A 23212-nucleotide genomic window follows, 5' to 3' on the forward strand; every position below is an offset into this window, starting at 1 on the left:
TACTGTCACCTTGGGTTGAGTGTTGAGCTAGCAACTCAACCTTGTAAAAAACAAACCTGGAGAGGAATGGACTCCGCAGGGCTCCCAGAACACACCGTACTATGAGCAATCACCAAAAAGGATGGGTGCGAAAAGCTTGTCATGATGGCGCCCCGACAACTCCACATATACACACACACACACACACACACACACACACACTTATATTAAAGAGCAGGTGTACCTAGTAAAGTGGTCATTGAGTATAAATCTACTGTGCAGTCAGAGAAAAGCTAGCAACTTCCAGTGCACCAAGCTGTCAGCCAGGTGACAAGTCCAGAGGCTTCAAAAAGTTACTGTTCAGCACAAAATATTATCTAAGTTTTAACAAAATTGTGCTGTGACAATGCAGAAAGGATTTCAAATGTGTGACAGGGTTACAGCAGCTCTTCCTGACACTCATCATCGGGCTCGGTCAAGTTTGGAGTTGCTTTCAGATGGTCCCTTCCATCACTGCTCTCCAATGCTTGCTTCCATCATCTAACAAAAGTTGGTGGCTCTTCAAGACTACACTCAGGACCTCTGATAGGGACTTGGAACCGAGGTTTGCACTCGGAGAAACTTCTTTCAAAATTGTCTAGAGCTTTGTCAGCTAATTCATGTCTTGAAACTGGATTGTCATTGAGATACAGTGTGAAAGAGGAAATTTGGCCCACTACATCCATGCTGACTGTCAGACACTCAGTTATATTAATTCTACATTAATTATGTATTCTCATACCATGACCAATTAACCCACCAATCCACACTCCTCTGAGATGTAGAGAAAACGGGGAGCATCCAGAGAAAACGTATGGTCGCTGTGAGAACTTGCAAACTTCTCGCAGACAGCACCAAGGTCAGGATTGCACCTGGGCCTTCGGTAATGTAAGGTCATCAGTCTACTACATATGTCATTAATTTTTACCTTTGCTTTAAGTGGTAAGAGCTTATAAAGTCTGATTTAGACCATTTTTTGTGTAATTATGTAACTTACAGTTTTTATCATGCATTGCAAGGTATGGCTACAACAAATTTCATGACTTATGCCAATGATTCTGATTCTGATTCTATAGTGCTCTGTGACTCTATAAAACTGTGCAGCTTATTATATTGACTTAATGCTCAAAAGCAGATCAAAGAGCTAATGGGTAAGATTTGTGTAAGGTGTGCCCAATTCGACAAGGTTCAAAATTCAATCTTCAAAGTACGCAAATGCCACTATGTACTACATTGAGATTAATTTTCCGACAGGCATTCACAACAGAACAAAGAAATACAGTAGAATCAACGAATAACTACCCTAAAAGACTGACAAACGACCAATGCACAAGAGAAGACAATCTGCGTGAGTGCAAAAGTAATAGTGAAAACAGAAGCGGTAAGAGAGCTTGAAAGTGATTGTGTAGCTCACAGATTCAGTTCAGAGTTGTGGTGAATGAAGTTATCTTTGCAGTTCAGGAGCCTGATTTTTGTAGGGTAATAAATGCTCCTGAACCTGGGGTGTGGGACGTAAGACATTTGTTCTTCCTGTCCAATGGTGATAGTGAGAAGAGAGCATGACCTGGATGGCTGGTGTCCTTGATGATGGATACTGCTTTCTTGGGGCAGCGCTCTTTGTAGGTGTGCTCAGTGGTGGGGGGGGGGGGTGCTTTGCCTGTGGTAGAATCAATGAAAAACTACACAAAACGAAGACAGACGAAACAACCAATGTACAAAAGAAGGCAAATCGTACACACACAAACAAACAAATACATAAATAAATCTGAGAATGAGTTGTAGAGTCCAAGAAAGTAAGTCCATAGTTGTGGTATCAGTTCAGAATTGAGGTGAGTGAAATTATCCACTTCGTTCAGGAGGCTGATGGTTGAATAACTATTTCTGAACCTAATGGTGTGGGATGTAAGGCTCCCGTATCTCCTTCCCAATGGCAACAGCAAGAAAAGAGCATGGGGGTCCTTAATGATGGACAAGGAGGGCACTGTACTGGAAGGGGAAGAGTCTGTGGGATCTAAAGGGATATCACCTGACATTGCTACCTGACTGGAGGATCTCAGCAAGTCAAGCAACATCTATGGAGGAGAACGTGCAGTCAATGTTTCGGGCTGAAACCGTTCATCAGGACCAAATGATTTCAGCCCAAAACTTCAACTGTTTATTCCCCTTCATCGATGCTGCCTGACTGGCTGAGTTCCTCCAGCATTTTGTGTGTGTGTTGCTCACAATTTCTAGCATAAAAATCTTGGTGGAAAATTACCACCTGTAAAATCCTCCAAATGCACTGGACTGAAGAGTGAACCAATGTTCACATTTTACCCTGGCCAACAACCCCAGAATTGAGGCTCTAGTTACAATCAGTCATGCATATTGGGGAAGTGAAATTGTTTACACTTGAGATTGTAATAACTAATACTATAATCTAAGCTCACTCAAGCGAAGAGATAGAGGGAAGAGCAATGAAGGAAAGTTTCAAGCATACGCCTAGTTCTCCCTGAAGAAATGCATGGTCGGGAGACTGCGGCCCACCAAGGTCGCCGGACGGGAGACTGCGGTCCATGCCAGTCATGGGGCAGCAGCCTGTGGTCCACTGCTGGTCACATACGGGAGGATGCAGCCCACTCCCAGTCACAGGACAGGAGGCTGCGGCCCACCGCCGGTCGCAGGACAGATGGCTGAGGCCTACTCCCGGTCAAGGGTCAGAAGGCTGCAGCCTACTCTGGACCACGTTTGATCGTACTTCTACATAGACGTAATCTCTAGTACTATACATGTTAGAGCATTCAACAGTAAAGTGTTTTCTTTCATTGCTGACATGCATTGGCAGTGCAGCATGTATTGATCATGACAACAGCCTAATGCTGTGCCATATTATCAAAAGATTTGATTCAGTCCAAGATAAATCAATAGTTAAATATTGATATTGATGATTAAAAGGGCACTGTCTTCAGAGGAATCTTCTACTTTACTCTGCCTCAGGAAGAAGGAATGCCAAAATTGTTCGGAGTATTTTTTTGCCATGTATCTTACAAAAGACTAGTCTTCTATGCATCATCTAATAGAAAGGAAGTAATAGAGGGTCTTGAAGGAACTTTTTTCCATGAAGACGGTGCCCGTTTAATGAGTGATGTGGTGCCCTCCATACTGCAAGCAGGCATCCTGGTGGAGGCAGATGGCACATTATGGTCTTGGATTGCTAGAATACATGACCTCTGGGATAGGTCTAACCACATACATCCCACCTTAATCAATACAGGACATATGATGTTGGACCTTTCCCATAAGTCTGATATTCCTTCGTATTCAGACCAAAATTTACCATCTAACCTGCTGGACTTCCTAGGAGGGCCAGTCACGTTTCCACAGGACATGCAACTCCCACTTGTCCGGGAGAATGTCACACTCTTTGAGGCTTGAGAAAGGTTCAGATGTTGAGTGAGGAGCAGCAGCTGCGTTCAGGCATCCATCAGCTTCATAATAGGTCAGGGAGCTCCCAACCTGGGGTCCACGGGCCCCTCGGTTAATGGTGGGGGTCCATGGCATGAAAAAAAGGCTGGGAACCCCTGCAATAGATAACAGAAGAATGAGATGGGGAGGCATGGTCTCATTGATACCCACCGAATGCTGATAGGCCTGGGTAGAGTGGATGTGGAGAGGATGGACTAATCCTGATCGTCTATTTCATGGTCGCCTGGTTTTATAGACCTGTGTTCCCCAGTTTGCAACACAATTTGAAGTGTTAGTAATTTATATTCCTTCCTGATGTCACAAAATACTGATGACATTGTCATTGAAGGTTATTTTATATCAGGGGTTAAGAACATAGAACATGGAAGAGTACAGCACAGGAACAGGCCATTCAGCCCACAATGTTGTGCTGTACCAGCTAAAAAGCAAATCAAACACACCCAAACACAAATTCCTCCTACCTACACCATGTCCATATCCATCCATTTTCCTCAAATCCATGTGTCTATCCAAACATCTCTTAAAAGCTTCCAATGTATTTGACTCTACCACCATACTAGACAGTGCATTCTATGTATCCACCACTCCCTGAGTAAAAGTCTTACCCCTCACACCCCCTCCCCCTTGAACCTACCCCCTCTCACCTTCAATGCATGCCCTCTGGTATTAAACATTTCAGTCCTTGGAACCAGATACTCTCTGTCCTCTCTATCTCTGCCTCTCATAATCTTGTAAACCTCTCTCAGATCTCCCCTCAGCCTCCGACGCTCCAGAGAAAACAACCCACATTTATCAGGTCTTTCATGATAGCACATGCCCTCTAAAACAGGCAGCATCCTGGTAAACATCTTCTGCACCCTCTCCAATGGCTCAACATGCTTCCTATAGTGGGGCAACCAGAACAGTACACAATACTGTTCAGATGTTGTGGTCCCAACCTTTTTATGCCATGGACCAACACCATTAAGCAAGGGGACTGTGGACCTCTGGTTGGGAGCCCCTGTTTTAAATAATCCAATACTAGCACCAAGAGAACCAGATGGTTAAAGCAGTATCAAAAGATGCTGGAGGAACTCAAGGAGTCAGGCAGGATCTACGGGGAGCAATGGACAGTTGATGGTTTGGGGCGAAACCTTTCATCTGGACTAGCTAAGGTTAAGGGGAGTGTCATATGGATCAGAATCTATGCTGAATAGAAATCAGCCGGTGGTGTAGTGGCATCAGTACCAGACTTCAAGGCAAATGGTCCCAGGTTCCAATCCGGCCAGCTCCTTGCCTGCTTTCAATCCATGCTGGGTTGAGCGTCGAGCTAGCAACTTGGCCTTGTAAAAAATAGGCAATATGTTAAAGAAATGGCGTCATTGTGCCACAAGGTGCAAAAGGGAATTTTCAAAAAGCAAATTCGTTCCAGGCTAGAGAAATAAATCCTGGTCCTTAATGACACCTAATGCAGTGTTGTGGGGAAGGAGAAATGAGGAATGACGTGGTGCATGCACCGTTTGAACCTTCGCTCTCAGAAGCAGTTCACAATTTGTCAGGTACGTGCAGGAATCTAAGATTGAGTACAGTTTTCAGAGAAGCCACATACAAGCAGTGGCATTGAAACTAAATCCAATGTGTCTGCTGAAGCAAAGTTGCAGCATCTGTTGTGTTAAGAGAGTTGTCACATCTCAGAATTACATGGAGTTTTCCCTGCTGTCAAGGGATTATCAGGAATTGAGATGTGCACTTTCGACAACTGACAAGAATCTGGGGCAAATGCATACAGTACTTCAACTTTCAATACACACCGGCAGGATGCAATCTTCCAGAGTAGCGAAAATGACTCTGTTGCCAGTTTCTTTAACATTTTTTAATGAGTTGAAATGTAGTGCTAGAAACATCAGTGACGCAGAGCCAATCACCACCTCCAGAGGCAATATACGAGAGAAGAAAGATTGCAGTATGCAGTGGGAAGAGTGGGAGAATGGGATTAACTGGATTTCACGTGAAGATAGCAGCATGGGTTCAATGGACTGAATGGTTCCCCATCCGAATTAACATTCTATATTATTCTATTCATTATTCTCAGATTTTTGAAGTACATGTGTGCTATTTTCTAATGACTGGAAATCTCCAAAGATCTGTGCAAGCCTGAGAAAATGTAGACTTTGTCTGAACTTTAAACTTAGTAAGTCTGGAAGATCAGAACCATCTTCATTATCACTGATATATGTCATGAAATTTGTTTTGTGGCAGCAGGACAGTGCAAAACATAAAAAATACTACAAGTTGCAATGGGAAATATTAAAAAAGAATAAATAGTGCAAATAGAGGGCAAAAGAGTGAGGACATGCCCATCTCTCATTGCTACCATCAGAGAGGAGGAACAGGAGCCTGAAGACACACACTCAATATTTTAGAAACAGCTCCGCCATCAGATTTCTGAATGGACAATGAACCCATGATCATGACCTCATTACTTTTTTTGCTGTTTTTGCACTATGTATTCATCTTTTTAATATATATTTCATATTATAATTTACGAGGGGTGATTGATAAGTTCATGGCCTAAGGTAGAAGGAGTCAGTTTTAGAAAACCTAGCGCATTTATTTTTCAACATAGTCCCCTCCTACATTTACACACTTAGTCCAGCGGTCGTGAAGCATACGGATCCCTTCTTTGTAGAAATCGGCGTCTTGGACTGAGTGATAAGTTTGTGACCCAAGGTGGAAAGAGATGGGTTATTAACTTCAAACTTTCTGCATAATCACTCAGTGTGATTATGTCCTTATACAGCTCTCGTTACATGCATGTGCATTTCAACTCTTTGAGTGATTATTGTAGGTCATGTTCATGGGTTCATGGACCATTCAGAAATTTGATGGAGGAGGGGAAGAAGATTTCTGAATCATACACAGGCAGATACAATGAGTTTAATTTGGCATCATGTCCAGCACAGACAGAAGGGCTGAAGTGCCTGTTCCACGTTTTAAGGGTGAGGAAATGAAAGTCTCCAGGAGAAAGCCCTGTGGTGATAAGAAGACATACGCCCCACACAGACAGCATTGGAGGACAGGATTGTGCAGAGAATTGACTCTGAGGTGAAAGGTTGCCTTTGAACTTAATGAGAGCTAGATCAGACACAAGGGGCTGAATGGCCTGCTCCTGTTTCTATTCCTTATGTTCTCACCTGAAACTGGTCCTTGAGGAAATCCTGCTGCATCCACTTTGAACGAGGGTGTAAAAGAGATTTACTTAACACCATCCCTAATTCTAATGCCTACTAGTTAATAAGGAGTGGATAGGCAAAATTAAGTTGTTTACACTGGAGCTTTGGAGGCTGAGGGGAGGGCTGATAAATGCTCAGAAAAGTTTGAAAGACAGAGATAGAGAAGATAGTTTTTTTTCTGGGGTGAAAATCTCAAAATCTGGAGGATATACACTTAGTGGCCACTTTATTAGGTACACCTGTATACCTGCTCATTAATGGAAATATCTAATCAGACAATCATGTGGCAGCAACTCAATTCATAAAAGCATGCAGACATGGTCCTGAGGTTCTGTCATTCTGACCAAAGATCAGAATGAGGAAGAAATGTGATCTAAGTTACTTTGATTGTGGAATAATTGTTGGAGCCACATGGGGTGGTCTGAGTGTCTCAGAAACTGCTTATCTCCTGGGACATTCACACACAGCAGTCTCTAGAGTTTACGGAGAATGGTGTGAGAAACAAAAAGTGTTCAATGGGCGAAAATGTCTTGTTAATGTGAGAGGAGAGTGTCTAGACTGGTTCAAGCTGACAGGAAGGCAAGAGTAACTCAAACAACCAAGTATTACAACAGTGGTGTGCAGAAGAGCATCTCTGAATGGACAACACATTAAACCTTGAAGTGGAGCAGCAGAGGACAATGCTGGGTTCCGCTCCTGTGTCTAACAATGTGGTCACTGGATGTAGGTTTAATTCAGAGGGGAGTTATTTAAAGGAGATATAAGTGACGCAATTTTGTTCTTAATAGAGAGAGTGGTAGCTGCCTAGAATGCACCTCCAGTGGGAGTGGTGGAAACAGATAGTGGCATTGAAGGAGCATTTAGACAGACAGATGAATGCGCAAAGAGTATAGGAATACGGACCATGTGAGGGCAATTGATTTAGACTGGCAGAAATGTTGGGCTGAAGGGCCTGTCCCTGTGCTGTACGGGAGTCACCGGGTTGAGGTAAGAACCCTCGCAGCATGGTGTTGAATCTGGTATCTGGGAAGTGGCCGTATAGCTCAACACCGAGAAGAACATTGTTCCTTGGTCTGCAGATCAAAACTGCTGCTCCCCATACCCGAGAGCACAGAATATCGTTACGCTACCCCACACAGATGGAAGCGATACATTCAGTGACACAGTTAGTTCACATCTAGGGGTGATACATTTAGATACACTGCACACCTCACATCTGCAAGTGATACATTTAGCAAGACTATAACTGTCCACATCTTGAAAGAAATGCATTTTTAACAGACAATTGAGAGTGAGGCAATTAGTTACACAACCAGCTCTTGCATCTGGGATTGATACATCCATTTAAACTGTCAATCATACCCAGGGCCAATATATTTAGTTAAACTGCAATTGCCCCACTTGTTGAGCGATGCGTCTAGTTATAATGTTACCATGTGCATCTTGGAGTGATAAATTCAGCTGAAGTGTTACTCATCACATCTGTTAGTGATGCTTGTACGGTGAAAGCTGGCATCTGTTCATAATGCGTTCAGCTACGCATTTACCCCCCAGACCTGAGAGTAATACTATTCCGCTAAATCGATACTACCCCACATCTGGCAATGTTACAACCAGATACGTTGTTACATATCTGTGAAAACGCTGAAGAAACGCAATGCAAAACGTATTCTATAATGTGCAATGTACAACGTAGATCCATGTAGTGCCATGATCTCAAATTCAATGAATCTTATTTGCATACACATGATTCATGCCCCTCCACCCCTTTCTGCTTATGTTTGTTTATTAATTTTTATTTAGGAGTACAGCACTTCTGGCCCAACAACTGTACCCATGAGACCAATTAACCTACTAACTTGTCCATCTTTGTAAGGTGCAAACCGGAATTCCTGAAGCAATTCTACATCGTCATGGGGAGGATTACAAAATCCTTACAGTGTCTGGAATCAAACCTGAGTTGCTGATGCTGTAATAGTGTTACACTAACCACTACACTATCATGTCACCCCCGTTATGTCTTATAACTGCCTCTTAACTCTTTTCATACCTACGGTACTGTGCTATGAAGTCTTAGGCCCATATATATAGCTAGGGTACCGAAGACTCTTGTATAGTATTAGAGTAATTTTATGTTGAGCATTGTACCGCTGCCTTAAAATAAAAGCAAATTTCATGGCATATGTGAGTGATGATAAACCTAACTCTGATATGAGTCTCTATTGTGGATGTGAGTGGGAAGGGAGAGGAGAGAGGGGAATCATGATTGGGAAAAGGAGGAGAGAGAAACACCAGAGAGACATTTCGTAATGATCAATAAACCAATTGTTTGAAATCAAATAACCTTGCCTGGTGTCTCAGGGCTGGGTGTGTCTGCACGTGCACCAACCTCTGCCCCTGGCACTCCTTCTCTGCTCACTGTCCCACACCCCTCCCACGGGACTTCACACTCACCATTCCCAACATACTTTGCTCCTGCCAAATCTACAAGCTCACTCTCTGCTCCATGTTGACAAATACAGTACTGTGCAAACGTCTTAGGCACGCTAGTTATATATACCGTACGTGCCTAAGACTTTTGCACAGTACTGTATTTCTACCACTTCTCTGGCAGCCTGTTCCAGGGTGCATACATTTGTTTTACACCTCTATGTAAAAACTTGCCTCACACTCCTCCTTTAAACAGTTCCCTCCTCCTGAAACACATAAATATTACTTGACATTTCCATCCTGGGATAAAGATTGCCTAACCTATCTATGCCTCTCAATATTTTATACATTTCTCTCAGGCCACCCGAAACCCCTGACACTGCACAATAACCTGTCCAAGTTTGACCAATCTCTCCTTAGAACTAATACACTCCTATCCAGGAAAAACTTTGATGGATTTACTACCCGTTTTCCAAAGCCTCTAACATTGCAGAACAGAAGTGCACCTTGCAAGACCCACTCCACACTGACCATTTCTCTTTCAGTCATTTAACAATGGAAAACTTGATTAGGGTGCTTTCATTTGGATAATGTTACTTCCTAAAGCCAACACGTCTCTTTCAGAAGTCACCGCCCTAAATTAGGGCAAAATAAAATCAGGCTCCTGAGCCAGTGTGGTTAACTTCACTCGCCTTAGCACTGAACTGATTCAACAACCTTTAGATTCACTTTCCAAGGACTCTTTATTAATTTATTTTGTATTTGCACAGTTTGTCCCCTTCTGCACATTGATCATTTGTCAGCCTTTGTGTGTCGTTTTTCATCGATTCTACTGTATTTTCTTATTCCACTATGAATGCCTGCAGGAAAATTAATCTCTGGGTAGCCTGTGATGACACAGGCCCACCTTGATAATCAATTTACTGTGAATTTTGAAAGAAAATATGCCCGTGAATGTAGCAGCATCCCGCTCATGCCTGCTGACATGTCACAGTGCACTGGCAGACAGTGCTCCGGTTCTGGGACTCCCTATCTAACATACACACACTGTTCTATCTGCTCCTCGCTGAGTCAGTGCTCGTCACTCTACCCACATCACTTCTAGTTTATCGCCTATCAAAGAACAGCACACTTCATTTTCCATTGCACACGAAAGAGGGAGATTAAAACTCTGGGTGGTGACATATCCTTGCCGATCTATTTAAAGGATGCATAAAGTGTGTGTGTGTGTGTGTGTGTAGCGAATGAATCTGGAAACAAACAGAACTGATCAGGCTGGTCAGAAATAAAATGGCCGTGGTTTGCACAGCAACACACGCAAAATGCTGGAGGAATGTGGCGGGCCAGGCAGCATCGATGGAAAAGAGTAAACAGTTGATGTGTTGGGCCGAGACCCTTCGTCTGGACTATAAAGAAAGAGGAGAAATCAGAGTAAGAATGTGGGGAGAGGGGTGGAAGAAGAAAAAGGTGGAGGATGATCGGTGAAACTGAGGGGGGGGAGGGGTAAAGTAAAGAGCTGGGAAGTTGATTGGTGAAAGAGATACAGGGCTGGAGAAGGAGGAAACAAATAGGAGAGGTCAGAGGTCATGGAAGAAAGAAAAGGGGGAGGAGCACCAAAGGGAGGCGATGGGCAGGCAAGGAGGTAAGGTGAGAGAGGGAAAAGGGGATGGGAAATGGTGAAGGGGGAGGCATAACCAGAAGTTCAAGAAGTCAATGTTCATGCCATCAGGTTGGATGCTGACAAGAGCTTAGTCAAAGAGAGACTACATGATGCACCATCAATAACTCACTCTGAGACGTAAAAGCGAGATATCGGCTTTTATTGACTGGAAGAAGGAACAAGCAGTGAGTGACCACCATAATACATTCTGGAGACTGAGAGGCCGGGCTCAGACCTCCATCACCTTTATACAGGGGTCAGTGGGAGGAGCCACAGGAGCAGTCAGCAGGGGGCGTGTCCAGACAGGTATATGTAGTTCACCACATTCACCCCCCCCTTTGTTTTATAAAGAGTCCCCATATGGCGAAGTTCCTGACAAGTATATTTACAGGTTAAGTCTATCAGGTGGTCGAATCTGTCGCTGCGATCTACGTAGCACCGGCTGTGATTGCACAGGTGCCAGTGGTGGTGATTACACTGGAGACGGTGGTGATTGCACAGGTGCCGGTGGTGATTGCACAGGTGCTGGTGGTGGTGATTGCACAGATGCCGGTGGTGATTGCACAGGTGCCGGTGGTGGTGATTGCACAGATGCCGGTGGTGGTGATTGCACAGGTGCCGGTGGTGGTGATTGCACTGGAGACGGTGGTGGTGATTGCACAGGTGCTGGTGGTGATTGCACAGGTGCCGGTGGTGGTGATTGCACAGGTGTCGGTGGTGGTGATTGCACAGGTGCCGGCTGTGATTGCACAGGTGCCGGTGGTGATTGCACAGGTGCCGGTGGTGATTGCACAGGTGCCGGTGGTGGTGATTGCACAGATGCCAGTGGTGGTGATTGCACAGGTGCCGGCTGTGATTGCACAGGTGCCGGTGGTGATTGCACTGGAGATGGAGGTTGTGCTGGTTCCAGCCTAACTGGAGGTGTCAGCCCACTAGGCGTCAGTGATCCCTCATGCGTGTGCGAGGCGCCTGGTATATGCGCGTACGAGACACCCGGTATATGAGTGTCGTGAGGGGTCAGTGTAGGGCTTGGTGTGCACGGTGTCACCTCGGGTACAGGGTTCTTAGTTACCGTGGAGTGTTCGGGGTAGTGGTCTGCTGCTCCTGCGGGGGCCAGGTCGCGGATGGAGACCGTGTCCTCCCGCCCATCAGGTAAGACCACGTAGGCATACTGGGGGTTCGCATGTAGAAGGTGAACCCTCTCGACCAGCGGGGAGTATTTATTACTCCTCACATGTTTCCGGAGCAGCACTGGCCCTGGGGACGTCAGCCAAGCCGGTAGGGTGGTCCCAGTGACAGACTTCCGGGGAAAAGAGAATAGGCGTTCGTGAGGGGTGGCATTGGTGGACGTACATAACAGGGAGCGGATAGAGTGGAGTGCCTCAGGGAGGACCTCCTGCCATCGAGAGAGGGGGCGTGTCCAGACAGGTATATGTAGTTCACCACACTACAGATACTGGAATAGCATCTGTGGTGAGAAGTGTATATCTGATATTTTGAATAGAAATCCTTCACCTAGACTTGGTCAAATGGGCAGGCTATGGGGTGCAAAGTGAGAAATGAGACAGAGGCAGAGAGCAGAGGCTAGAGGAGAATGGGGAAGGAATTTCAGAGCACAGGACCCCTCCTTTGCAATTTGAGGGCACAGATTCCACCAAGATCTGGATGCTGAAGTAACGGTGCCAGAGTGAAATAAGAGTAAGAGGGTTGGAAGGGTTCAGAGACAGGGAGACAAGAGACCATGAAGGGTTTTATAACAAGCATGAGAATTTAAATTTGAAACGTCACTAAATCAGGTGCCAGTGAAGGTCAGAGGTGGTGGCCGCACAAGACTAGAGAACGGAGTATTAGATGCATTTCAGGATAATGGTGAGTATGCGGGGGGAGGGGTGTTGGGATAATGGAATGGGATAGTGAAGTCTAGAGGTAATGCATAATTAGATGAACATTTTGGCAGCTGATGATCACATTGGGGTCCCAGCCAAACTTTGACCCTTGGCTATGATATTGAATACTTAAACAAACTCCTTATTAACATGATCCTCAAACAAGCATTGGGAACTTCTGGTTCCATAAACACTTATTCTGATCATTCAACTTCAAGTTTATAGATTTCTGGCATGGATAACCCTATTGGCCCACGGTAGTTTTTGTCTGATCTTCAAGTGAGTGCTTTATACTTAGCGACCAGTTAGAGCTGATTAGGAATCGCATTAACCCACTCCAGTGTTTCTACTCAATCACTTTTATTAGGAGGATGAGAGGTGACTTTATAGAGATGTTTAAAATGAATCAGAATCAGATTTATTTTCACTGGCATATGTTATGAAATTTGTTGCTTTGAGTCAGCAGTATAGTGCAGTACATAAAATATACTGCAGATTACAATAAGAAATATATATTTTAAAAACTTAAGTCGTACAAAGGATGGAAAATTGTGAGGTATGGTTAATAGTTTCATTGTCTATTCATAAATCTGATGGTGGAGGGGAACACACTGTTTGTAAAACACTGAGCATATATTTTAAGCCTCCTCTATCTCCTCTCCTCTCTTGATCAATATTGGTGCATCTCAGGGGTATGTGCTCAGCCCACTGCTCTACTCTCTATATACCCATGACTGTGCAGCTAGGCACAGCTCAAATACCATCTATAACCTTGCTGATGATACAACCATTGTTGGTAGAATCTCAGCTGGTGACAAGAGGACGTACAGGAGTGAGATATGCCAACTGGCGGAGTGGTGCCGCAGCAAAAACCTGGCACTCAACCTCAGTAAGACGGAAGAGATGATTCTGGACTTCAGGAAGGGTAAGATGAAGGAACACATACCAATTCTCATAGAGGGATCAGAATTGAAGAGAGTGAGCAGTTTCAAGTTCCTGGATGTCAAGATCTCTGAGGATCTAACCTGGTCCCAACATATCGATGTAGTTATAAAGAAGACAGCGGTTATACTTCATTAGGAATTTGAAGAGATTTGGCATGTAAACAAATACACTCAAAAACTTCTATAGATGTACCATGGAGAGCATTCTGACAGGCTGCATCACTGCCTGGTATAGGGGTGGGGTGGGGCTACTGCGTGGGGCCGAAAGAAGCTGCAGAAGGCTATAAATCTAGTCAGCTCCATCTTAGGTACTAACCTACACAGCACCCAGGATATCTTCAGGGAGTGGTGTCTCAGAAAGGCAGCGTCCATTATTAAGGATCTCCAGTACCCAGGGCATGCCCTTTTCTCACTGTTACCATCAGGCAGGAGGTATAGAAGCCTGAAGGCACACACTCAGTGATTCAGGAACAGCTTCTTCCCCTCTGCCATCCGATTCCTAAATGGACATTGAACCCTTGGACACCACCTTAGTTTTTTTTTAAATTTCTGATTTTTGCACTTTTTTTATCTATTCAATATATGTATACTGTAATCGATTTATTTATTTATTTATTCTCTTCTGTATGATGTATTGCATTGAGCTGCTGCTGCTAAGTTAACAAATTTCACATCACCTGCCAGTGATAATAAATCTGATTCTGATTCTGATATCATCACACAGGAGGTACAGGATGAATATAATACGAGGCATTGATAGAGTGGACAGCAGGAGACTTTCCCCACAGGGCAAAGTTTTAAAGTGATTCGAGTAATGTACAGGGGGAATGTCAGAGGTAAGTTTGTTACACAGAGAGTGGTGGATGCGTGGAATGCATTGCTGGGGTGGCGTAGAGACAGATATATTTGTTCACTCATTAGGTGCTGTGTCATACGATCTAAGTCTTTCCATGACAATGATTAGTCTTGGCAATTTTTTTCTACAGAAGTAGTTTACCATTGCCTTCATCTGGACAATGTCCTTACAAGACGGGTGACCCCAGCCATTATCAATACTCTTCAGAGATTTTCCGCCTGGCGTCAGCGGTCGCATAACCAGGACTTGTGATGTGCACCGGCTGCTTGTACGACCACCCACCACCTGCTTCCATGGGTTCACGTGACCCTGATTGTGGGGGTGGGGGGGGTCTAAGCAGGTGCTACACCTTGCCCAACGGTGACCTGCAGGCTAGCAGAGGGAAAAAGTGTAGAGACGTATCTCCACCCTGCTGATATGTTAGGAACAATAAAAAGAACCTTAGATAGACACATGGATGAAAAAAACAACAGTGGGTTTTGCAGGAGGGAAGAATAGGTTAAAAGGTAAGCACAACATTATGGGTTGAAGGGCCTGTACTGTGCTGTACTATCCTATGTTTTAGGTTCCCTCTGATATTTTATTCATTTCACAAACGCTTTTTGTATCTGGCTTACTGGGGGCATCTTGCAGGTGACCCCTATTCAGCTGGCTATCCTTATTTTTGCCTTCCAGAGCAGATCACCAGCATCAAGATGTTCAATCACTGGCTTACTGGGTAGAATAGTCAGATCCAAAGTCGCCCTCAATCAGCATTCATGTTGCAAGACTGCTTTGGTGCATTACAATTATCTGCCATAGCAATGCTCTGTTCCCTGAGTTTCTGCAAGTACACCATGACCACTTTGCATTAAAATAGACTTTTGTCTCTGTTTGTTCTAATTGTGTTTTTTTCTCATAAAAAACGTGTTTAATATATACTTTACTTGTGAAAGCTGCTTTAATGATGCTCTGTGCCTGTGATGCAACTGCAAGTAATCTTTTCAATGCACTTGTGCATACATGCGCCTGTGCATATGACAATAAACTTAAGTTTGACTCTGAACTTTATGTGGCATTGCCAGATTGGCAGTTGAAGAATCTGAGCTCTTGTGTTCAAATCCCATTACAGCAGCTGGGATATTTAAATTTGCCTACTGAAATTAAGCACAAGATATTCTGAAAATCCTGGAGATCCAGAGCAAAACACAATTAAATAAACATTAATTTAAGCAACTTAAATTAATATGGATTGCAAAGTTAGTCCAGCAACAGTAAACATGAAATCACCAAATTGTAATTTAGAACAGAAGTTTCAGGTTCATTCCTTATATGTGACTCCATAAGATCATTAGGAGTAGAATTAGGCCACTTGGCCAACTGAGTCTGCTCCACCATTCCATCACGGGTAATTTATTAACCCTCTCCACTCCATTCCCCTGCCTGCTTCCCATAACCTTATGCCCTTACTAATCAAGAACCTATCAACCTCAACTTTCAATACAGTGGACTCTGGTTAATTGGGACACATCAGGACTAGTACATTTTGGCCCAATTAAGCAGCTGCCCCAATGAGCTGAAGTTTCATGGAAATAATTAAGAAGGATAAAAGGGGCAAACGACTGGTTAACTGAATAACAAATTATGTATTTAAATGAAATACGGAACACATTAAGAACAGTATCAACACTATAAAACTGTGTATTAGTTCTTCGTAGTTACTGATGGAAGAATTTATCTGGTGTTAAGTTCCTCTTACGGTAAATGAATACAGTCAACACAGACACCTAGCGTAGATATTGGACTGCATTCATACAATGCTTTCGACAGTTATGTCCTTCAAATCTTCGTTGTCATTGTTACATTTAAGATGATTGTCAATACTTTCAAATTCTTTGTATCTCTGAAATTATTTCATTTTCACTCCCGGCTGCGTCTGGCATCTCCAAGCCTGAATGCTTGAAACTGCTGTGAGCAAAGCAGTTCTGAATTGTCTAAGCTTATTTCTTGCCAACTATCATTGATAAAAATCACTGCTTTTTGAATACAAGTGCATACAACTGACGCTATTTAAAAAATGTTTACTCTAAGTGTGGTGTAGTGTCTAACAGTCACACAAGTGCATGCATCAGATGCTGGTTAGAAACTGTTTGGCAACAGTCTTCTGTCCCAGTTAAGTGCCATTGTGTCCAAATAAATGAGATCAAAAGGCCAGTGTGACAGCAGTGGGACACATCATAATGAGATGCAGCATCACAATAGGAGTTAAACACTGATCACTTGGAGACCAGAGATAGAACAACCAGACGCTGCAGAGTCTGGAGGCTGATGTAGACTCGAAGCATTAAAATGACCCATTATGGGCTGCAGATTTTGCTGATTCTTGGATGGTGATGTTGAGATTTGTCTCATCCCCCAAGTAACAAGTCTGTGTGGCACGTGGCCAAGTGGTTAAGGCGTTGGACTAGCGATCTGAAGGTCGTGAGTTCGAGCCTCAGCCGAGGCAATGTGTTGTGTCCTTGAGCAAGGCACTTAACCACACATTGCTCCAGTCCACCCAGCTGAAAATGGGTACCAGCAAAATGCTGGGGGTTAACCTTGCGATAAACTAGCGTCCTATCGGGGGGGGGGGAGTCTCATACTCTCAGTCGCTTCAAGCCACAGAAACCAGCATAAGCACCGACTTGATGACCCTATAAGACTCAGGGCAGACTTTAACTTTTAACAAGTGACAAGTCTGTTCCTTGGATCTTCCTGCTCACTGGTCTTCACAACTGAGCGGCACTGATCAGCCCATTGTGGTGCTACCAGGATGTAGGCTGGAATTTGAGGGTCCTGATTCCAGCCTACATCCTGGTAGCACCACAATGGGCTGAAAGATCCCTTCTTGGACTCCTGATTTCTTCCCCTCAGTGGGATTTCATCACGGCCTCGAATACTTTTCCTGAACTGCATCTTCCATGCCAGAGGTCTAACAGTGGAACAGATGCACCCCAAAAGACTGCGTAAGGGAACACATTCTGCCGAGTGGTGAAGCCCCTGAAGAGAGGAAGAGCTGGAGATGGGGATGAAGAAGCCAGCGAAGGACATGGAGGGTCTGGACAGCATTCATTGTAGCAGCACCACATTGGGATGAAGGGTCTCTTCCTGAGACTCAGGATCCTGGTTCTTGATGGAACTCCATTCCAGACTTGACAGACTTTCCTGAACTAAATCTTCCATATCGAAACACTGAAACTCTGAACTCCAGCAACACTGAGGCAATATACCAATTCCTTCCGTTCCTTGTGGAGGCAACATCTAGAAGGATTGCCTTTGGGAGGGATGAAAGATTAGTTGTTGGGATTTGGGCGTCAGCTGTGGGTAAGTATGGGTAATTACTGCTCGGAACCCCCTGTGTTTGTTGATCTTGGGCCATTGCTAAGGAGCTGCTCCCAGCTCAGCCAGCCAGGGTGATGTCAAAAAAGGCCCTTCAGTGATGTCAGACACACCCATCCGGCCCGTCTGAAAGCAGTGCCCAATGTCCAACTGCAGACTGGGAAGCCTGCTGTCTTTAAATCTCAGGCAGTGATTCGTCCTCTGTCTGAATCTAGAAGTGTAAACGGGCTTGTAGTCTTCTTGGAGTGTGTGATCTGTTGTTTGTCATGATTTGGAGGAGAACGTAGGCCGACAATCAGTGAGTTTGTGGATGACACCTTATGACTGGTGTGCACTGAAAGTGAGGGTTGTCTAAGATTACAATGGGATGGAGACCAGCCAGGGGGAGTAGGCCAAGGAATGGTTGATGTAAATTAACTGGAACAAATGTGACAATAGGTTTTTTGAAAGTTAAACCAGAACAGAACATACAGAGCAAATGACAGGGCCCAGGGAGAGTTGTAGGCAGGGCCCAGAGACAGTTACAGACAGGGAGACCGAGGATAGATTTCCATGAAAGTGGTAGACAGGTAGTGAAGAAAGTGTGGATATGGGTTCTTTAACGCTTTGTAAATCTGTGACTCTAAGCGTAAAGGGCCCTGTCAATGCCTGGTTGCAAGCTGGTGAAAATCTGTCTTCTCTCAGAGGGACACGAGTGCGGGAAACCGTGGCATCTGAGTGAGCACGGAACCAGAGGCTTTCGCTGCATGAGCCAGTGATGAAACTGTGAGAGAGCAGCAGACAATGCGAGCCCGAGGAGACAGCATACCCCAAATGCAACTGAACCGATGCTCCTCCAGTCGGTCCCCTGTGCCCCAACCACCCCTCAGTGCTAACTCGACAACCACTACCATTCCCCTCCACGTGTCGATTGAGTTATGGAGATGGTGTGAAACCACCTCTCCCACCTCAGGGCTGTTTCCATCTCATCCACCCTGGGTTTGGTGGGTTCACCCTTCCACCTCAAAGTTTAATTTTACCTTGAATTACTTCTCATTTTAAAAAAGTTGCCATTTCTGTGTGTCGATGGGTGTTTTGTCACCCACCCCGGTTCTACCTGAAGTTGTATGGTCTGACTGCTTCTCAGTGAAATTTACAATGGGTCCTCCCCACGTCCCACCAGGTTGGACCTTCATGACCAGTCTCCGTGTCCCTGCATTGGCTTCAGGAACACACCCTTCTCCAGCTCTAGGCTCAGCTTGGCATTGCTCAGAGTTACCACACTGGCACTAGAGAGGGCCCAATCCACACAGTAAATTCTGGCCAATAATGACCGGAGGCTCCCCCTCCCCACCAGCACTGAGACAAATGGGGTCTTGGGCATCCCCCCCTGTTGTTCTTCCCGATGGTGCAGAGAAAGAGTGCGGCAGGTTAAGGTCTCTCACCAACTAGTCGCTGTCCTCCCAGACCACACCATCAGGTAAACACCAGTACACACTGATAACAAGGCCTCCTAGAATAGAGGAACAGTCCTCATCTGGCACTAACCAGCTCTGAGGTGTCTCTGCCGCCGGTACCAGAATTTGGCTGGTTTCCCCAAGCGTTGCCAGCTGCTGTTGGTGTTTCCTTCACCATGGGCACACACCATGCTTGCTGGTGGCACCAATGCAGCCCCGGGACCCCGGTCTCCAGCTGGGATCAGCTCATTTGGTGGAACCACCCTCTTGAACTCCACCCCACCTAGGGGTGCCATGTTGTAGGTGGATTAGGCTGTTGGGAGAGCAGTCAAGGGTCTTGTTTAGCTCTTTATATAATTTGCCCCTCCCTAATGCGGATCCGCCTGTAGCCATTCACAATTCCTATGGGGGGGGGCATCTGGGTCCCTAGGGTTGGCACACCCACGGGGGATACATGGGCCCCAGTGACATGTCCCCCTGTGTGGCAGGGGCTCTTGGCAAGGGTTAAACTCCTCTGACCCCTGTAATCATGAGTATGGAGCTGTATAGCCCTCATCCCTGTTCCTAGGGATTCCCTATCAACATTTCCTCCCTGCTGGTTCACCTCCCAGGAAGCCCAGTGGGAGCCTAAGTCAATCACGACCTCCTGCCATTTTGGCTGATGTACTGAACACAAGGGTGAGACGAACCTGGAACTGATTGTCCGGAAGTCCCTCCATTCACCCTCCCAACGTACCCTCCTAATCTGCACCCTTCGGCAGCTCAGGTCTTGCAGGTAAATTGAGGTAACATCTGGTACCAGGGTGAAGAAATGGACGTTATCCAATTCCAGAGTCAGGGCAGGGTTTTATCAGGTGTCTCTAGACAGATAGAGTTTGTCCAGAGTCTGGGGCTCTGCAGATAGACTGAGACCCCTTCTTGGGTCTCTCCGTCTCGGTGACACACTGCTTCTCATAGGTGCTTGAGCAACGGGGTCACATCTGCCGAGGTTGGACAATCCAACATCTGGCTCCCTCAGCTGCTCTGAGCTCCACCCTCATAAATGGGTGATACACAGGGGCGTGGCTAGAAACCATCGAGACCAGGCTCTGCGTCCAGATGGAGAGAGCTGTCAGGGAATACGTCGCCCACAAAACTGTTTCAATGGTTCACTGAGATTTAAAAATAAAGTTGAATTGGCCACCTTTGGAATGTTACCTGATTTGAGCACAGACTGGGGTGGGGGGGGGGTGTATGGGCAACACACACACACACACACACACACACACACACACACACACACACACACACACACACACACACACACACACACACACACACACACACACACACACACACACACACACACAATCACTAGGCATGAATGCCATCTGAAAATTATCAGTTTTTTCCCAGCAGCAGCACAGTATGTCCCGAGATGACAAGAAGTAGAATTGAGCGCCACGGTAGCGTCGTGGTCAGCACAACACTTCTACAGCTCGGGGCGTCGGAGTTCGGAGTTCAGTTCCGACGTCGTTCCTCCGGTGGAATGTGTGGATTTTCTCCGGGTGCCCTGGTTTCCTCCCACAGTCCAAAGACATATTGGTAATTAGGCTAATTGGTCATTGTAAATTGTCCTGTGATTAGTTTAGAGTTAAATCGGGGTTTGCTCGGTGGTGCAGCTTGAAGGGCCAGAAGGGCCTATTTCACGTTGTATCTCTAAATAAATAATATAACAAACTTAAATGAGTATAAATTGTACATTAAATACACATGCACTAAACTAAACAGCATGATACTGGTTTATTGTTTACACGTGCACAAAGATAGAGTGAAAAGTTTGTCTTGCGTGCTGTTTATACAGATTAAATCATCGCAGAGCGCACTGAGGTGGAACAGGGTAGAATGAAGTGGAAAAGCTGCAGAGGAAGAGCGGTGCGGGTAAGTGATGAAATGCAAGGTCATTATGGAGCTAAGAGTCCATTTCATTGTAGAAGAGGTCCATTCAAGGGTCTGCTAAGAGTGGGGTCGAAGCTGACCATGAGCCTGGTGGTCTGTGCGTTCAGGCTTTTGTAATACTTGCCCAACGTGAGGGGGAGACGAGAGAATGTCTGCGGTGGATGTGGGTCTTTGATTATGCTGCCTGCCTCACTGAATCAGTGAGAAGCACAGAAAGAGTTCATGGGGAGGCGGGTTTGTGATGTGCTCAGTTGTGTCCAGAAATCTCTGCAGTTTCTTGTGGTCATGTGCAGAGCCATACCAAGTGGTTTTGAATGCAAACAGAATACTTTCTATGGTGCATCGATAAAATTTGGTAAGGGTCAAGAAAAATTCCAGGATAGCATTAGGGTCCTTCCGGTCACCTCAGGAACCTAATAGCAGTGGGAAGAAGCTGCTGCTGATGGGTGTGTTATCAGGCCCCTGTACCTCCTTGTTTGATGGCAACCCAGCTAGCGGGGATCCTGGCACCAGACAGCATCTAAGGAGACCACATGGTCTGCCATGATACCCTGAGGCCCTCTTTATTATTGCTGGCGACTTTAATCAACCAGGCTAACTTCAAGAATGAATGACCAAATTACTACCAGCATGTCTCATGCCCAACTTTGTCCTTGACCGTTGCGACACAACCGTCAAACTCGCCCTCTGCCCACACTGTGGGAAATCAGACCAGCGGGCTGTGCTCCTGTCCCTGTATACAAACAAGCTGGAAACGTAAGGATCCAGTCGTACAGAGCTGCTCTGAGAAAACAGATGACCTTCTACGTGACTGCCTTGAGTCGGTACTCCAGTCTGGGTTCAAATACTCGGCAACCAGCGCAAATCAGAACAGGATTCATGTATATGTCAGTAAATTTGTTGTTTTGAGGCAGCTGTACAGTTCAATACATAAAAATTACTATGAATTACAACAAGAAATAAAATTAGGCAGAATTAAGCCATTTGGCCCATTGAGTTTGCTCCACTATTCCATCAAGGCTGATGTATTATCCCCCATTCTTCTGCCTTCCCCCCGTAACCATTGTCCGCTACTGATTAAAAACCCATCAACCTCCACTTTAAATATGCCTTGGCCTCCACAGAAGTCTATGGTCACAGACTCACCACCTTCAGCTACAGAAATTCCTCCTCGTCTCTGTTCTGGAGGGACATCTTAATAGAAGGAATAGCTGTGACCCACAGCATGTGGTTGGTTCTCAGCTGCCCTCCAACAAGTCCCAGCAAGGGACCCAGTTGAGGGATTTCCATTTCATGCTTACTAGCAAAAATTGAATGAGAAAAGCCTTAGCACGGAATGAAAATCCAACAATCGGACTTGGGGGGAAAACAATGCAGACTCTGGGAAATTTTAGACTTTTAGAGTGATCCATTGATCCCCTGGGAACAAACGCACTTTGGAAAGGAGCAGAGTTAATACCAATATCCAATGCGATTGAACAGTCTGGTCACACAGAGAACCTTCTGTCACATCCCAAGGTTGCTCCCAGCCAACAGCCAGACATTTTAGATGTGTCCTCTGGGAAAGAGAATTATTTGGGATCCTTTTTGAATTCACAGCTGAAGGTTTGAAACAAGATCCGAGTATTTAAATCTCCTATTATTTTGTCCTAAAACAGGTATTTTCCCCATATCAAAAGTAGTGGAAATTCCACCCTCCAAAAGCGAGTATTTGAACACATGGATATTTTGAAACTGAGATCAATTAATTTGCCTTGGATAGGAGTATGATGCGATCAGAATTAAAAGGTAGTAAGTCGGAATTAGAGCCTGCTTCTGTACAATGGGATGGATCTTGTTGGCAAATGCTGGAAATTCCATTGTGAACTGTTAACATTCAACTGTGGACTGTTTTGATGACTTTCTAGTTTGATGTTTTATACTGTATCTTTTGCTCATTTTTTCTTTGCCATTTGCGCGATCCATTCTTTATTTGCGCATGGGGCTTTGATGTTTTTCTTCGAATGGATT

The 23212-nt window shown here is 45.1% G+C and overlaps 1 protein-coding gene across 15 annotated transcripts in view; it reads right to left on the bottom strand.

The window, feature by feature from the left end:
- The window catches only part of LOC140735009 (ankyrin-1-like), a 454172-nt gene that overhangs the window by 203972 nt on the left and 226988 nt on the right, over window positions 1-23212 (bottom strand). The gene's annotated exons all lie outside the window — the stretch shown is intronic.

Source organism: Hemitrygon akajei, chromosome 1 (assembly GCF_048418815.1).
Source record: "Hemitrygon akajei chromosome 1, sHemAka1.3, whole genome shotgun sequence".
Taxonomy (NCBI): Eukaryota; Metazoa; Chordata; class Chondrichthyes; order Myliobatiformes; family Dasyatidae; genus Hemitrygon; species Hemitrygon akajei.